The sequence below is a fragment of the Abrus precatorius genome, unplaced genomic scaffold (assembly GCF_003935025.1).
Source record: "Abrus precatorius isolate BTA unplaced genomic scaffold, Abrus_2018 Scaffold5, whole genome shotgun sequence".
NCBI classification, from domain to species: domain Eukaryota; kingdom Viridiplantae; phylum Streptophyta; class Magnoliopsida; order Fabales; family Fabaceae; genus Abrus; species Abrus precatorius.
Window position 1 is genome coordinate 20,771,115 of NW_020874395.1, and position 3,911 is coordinate 20,775,025.

The 3,911-nt window shown below is 37.4% G+C and overlaps 1 non-coding gene across 1 annotated transcript; it reads right to left on the bottom strand.

The window, feature by feature from the left end:
- Positions 1-623: 623 nt before the first annotated feature.
- On the bottom strand, positions 624-730 carry LOC113868284. Its single transcript, XR_003505305.1, has one exon. It is a non-coding gene; the product is annotated as a small nucleolar RNA R71 (small nucleolar RNA).
- Positions 731-3,911: the final 3,181 nt, after the last annotated feature.

The window sequence follows — 3,911 nt, forward strand, 5'->3', positions numbered from 1 at the left end:
TAATTGATTTAAGCAATTTGTGTTTTTACTTTATTTTAATTCTGTTTTGTTTATTGTTAAATTTTTTTATTATTCTTTTATTTTTTTTATAATTTTCGTATTTAAGTTATTTTAATTTTTTTCTTTTTCAGAATTTCTTTTAATGTATGCTCACTCATTTTAAGTGCTCTACAGCTTGTTTGTTTGATCCGGAGATTGAGAGAACAACGCGTAGACAAAAAAAAGAAGTGAGAGAGCAAAGAATGGCAGAGGGAAGGAGATCAATTCAAGATTACATGACACCCACTGCTAGAGGCACTCCTGGAAGCATCGCGACACCTAATGTGGAGGCAAACAATTTCGAATTGAAACCAGCACTCATAACCATGGTCCAGAACTCGATACAATTTGGAAGAATGCCTAAAGAAGACCCTAATCTTCATCTGACAAAGTTTCTCTGATTGACGGACACCATAAAGTACAATGGAGTCTCCAACGATGCTATTCGACTTTGACTTTTCCCCTTCTCAGTATCTGAAAGGGTGAATGCATGATTTTCCTCACTCCTAGCCAATTCCATTAGAACTTGGGAGGATCTCACTCAACAATTCTTGGGTAAGTACTTTCCTCCATCAAGGTCCTCTAAGCTTATAACGGAGATATGTTGCTTCCAACAACATGAAGCTGAATCTTTATTTGAAGCATGGGAGCGATTTGGAGAGCTTTTGAGGAGATGACCTCATCATGATTTTTCGATGTGGAGACAGGTACAAATTTTTTATAGTGGCCTATCAATCACTACTAGGGCTACAATTGATGCCACAACAGGAGGATCCCTCATAAGAAAAGATCCAGATGATGCATACAAGCTGATAGATGAGATGGCATCTTCTAGCTTTGAGTGGCACACTGCTGACTCTTATGACATCAAGAGGAAAGAGACTGTCCTAGTTTACCAAGCAGAGAGCAGCAATCCACTAATGAACCAAATGGCAGCCTTTACAAAGCAACTGGAATCTTTAATGAAGGCTCAAGACCAACCTGTAAGAGCTCTTGCAAGCCTAGAATCTAAGCAAGAGTTTGCAAATTTCATGGGCAATCACAGTTTAGGGTGGAGGAGTAATCCTCCTAACTCTTGGGGGAATGGTGTTGGAAGCCAAAATTCAAATGCTTATTGCCCTCCCTATATGCAAAATCAAGGAGCAAGACCTGAAGGAAAAGAAGCCCCCAGATCTTAGTCCAACTTTCAAGATCAGATAATGCAATATGTGCATTACTCTGATAAGAGGATGACAGAGCTTGAATCCAAGTTGGACCAACATATTGAGAGAACTAATAAGAGGTTCACAGAGGTTAAATCTGAAATACAAGCCAGCTCTTCTAAGATGAGTGCACAGTTGGAGCAAATTACGAACCTCCTGAGTCAAAGAGTGATTGGAACACTGCCATCTCAGCTAGAACCTAATCTAAGGGAGCAATGCAATGCCATCACTCTTAGAAGTGGGAAGAAATTACAAGAATCGCAGAATAGAGGCATATGCACGCCCAAGCTTATAGAGAAGCACGCCCATGTTGATTCTACATGCATGCCCGTGGTCACTGATGAGCACGCCCCTGCTCAAATTAAAGCACGACCGTGCTTATACAAGCACGCCCATGACAGTGATCAAAGTATGGCCGTGCATCACTATGAGCAAGACCGTGCTTCAAGCGAGGAGCCTGAAAAAGAAAAGAACGAAGAGCCTCTTGTTCAACCAAGGCCCTATAAGCCTAAGATACCTTTCCCACAAGGCCTGCAAGGTCACCCTCCTTATGATGAAGAGTTCCACAAGTTCTCTTAGACTTATTGGGCAAAGTTCACATCAATATGCCTTTCATTGATGCTATCTCCAAAATGCCCAAATATGCTAAACTTTTAAAGAAGATTTTGACCAATAAAAGAAAGCTGAAAGCACATGAAACTGTGAAGCTCACCCAGGAGTGCTTAGCTATAGTCCTTAAAAAGCTTCCACCTAAGCTTAAGGACCCAGGGAGTTTTACTATTCCTTGCACAATTGAAAAAACTCAGCTGGCAGATAGGTCGATCACATACCCCAAAGGCATAATGGAGAACGTACTTGTAAAAGTTGGGGAGTTTATATTTCCGGCTGACTTCGTGGTACTTGACATGGAGGAAGATGATGATGTCCCCATTATACTTAGGAGACCGTTCTTGGCCACTGCAAGGGCCATCATAGACGTACAAGAAGGGAAGCTCACACTGAGGCTAGATGATGAGGACATCGTATTTCAAGTTTTCAATTCTTTCAAGTACCCGTCTAGCCAAGAATCCTGTCATTTGTGAGCACTATGTCTGCTGCTTCTCCTCCTCCAAATTATGTGAAGCATGGAACCACAAGAAAAAGGCCAAGGAGGAAGCAATATAAGAAGAAGAAAAGACAAAAGCTTAAATCATCCATTAATAAGCCTCCTAATTTAGAGCTTAAATTTTCTTCTCTTTATTCTAATTCCCATCTTATGAATAAATTTTCTGATGTAGTAGGTGTTGGGGAGGCAAAGCTAGTGTGAAGACGATCACATATCAAGGGAGTCACCTCTGAGACTCATGCCTTCTTCCCACCTTGATTTAACAGGAACGTCAGGCTCGTGACGTTAAACAAGCGCTCCCAAGAGGCAACCTATGTCTTTTATTTTATTTTATTTTATTTGAAGTTTTTTCTTTTATTGTTTATTTTAATTTTTCTATTGTTATTTTATTTTCAGAATAAAGAATAAGCATATTGAAAGATTGCAAGACTTAAGTTGATTGTTCCCACACAAACTTTTGAGCTCTGATATAAAAGCATGCCCGTGCTCGTACCATACACGACCTTGCATTAAGTCGCAAGGGCGTGCTTACGTTTTCAGCATGGCTGTGCTCCCTCACCTGAAACCATCGCACCAAGAAACATCAGGAAACTTCTTTCCTTTTTATTCAATTGCCCTCTTTGCATGCTTTTAATTTGATTGCTTTCAAACATTGAGGACAATGTTTCGCTTTAAGTATAGGGGAGTAGTTCCTAATTATATGATTGTTATTTGCATGTTACTGAGTGAAGTGTCTATGCTATTTTTGTGATAATTTAAAACATTTTCCCTCATGGAACCCAATCTTTCTAGATAAAAGAGCATGTTGAGTGATTATTATTGGCATTATACTTTCATTTGGAAACTAATAATTAGCTAAGTTCCTTACTTTTATGCTCTACATTAAACTTTAACCCACAAATGTGAGTTTTGAGCCTTAAAGGGGATTTTTATCTTAATTTAATTAATTGTACCCCTTTCCTCATTGTTTTGTGTGATTATCTCCTTATGTTTTGTGCTCTAGAACTTGACTTGGAATCGACTTAAGACTTTTCTTTTTAATTTCATGTTTTTAATATGATTGAGGCATAATAGGATTTTTATTCTTGACCTTCAGCATGTTTGAGATACAACTAGTTGTCCACTTTGAGCTTTATTGATTTTCTTGGTCCCTTGCATTAAATTTATAAAATATTTTGATGACCTTGAGTTTATGAATAGACCAATTGAGTTGTTGAATTGTTTGATTAATTCTCCTCTATATCTCTCATATGCAAAAAGAGAGAAAGAAAGTATGAAAAAGAAAATGAAAAAAATAATAATAATAGAAAACAAAAGAAAAGAAAAAAGAGTTATGTATGATTGAAAGAAGAGAGGAGTAAATATATTGTTTATATACAAAAATATAAAAATTACTCCAAGAGCTTCATTTGTAAACTTAGGGGATGTTTATAATTGTTATAATTTATTACCCCTTGGTATATTCCCTTTCTTTCATTTATCTTACTTCAATTATTATAACCCCTTGGCCACATTATAACCTGAAAAAGACCTCATGATTTTTACTTGCATTTAATTTATTTAGT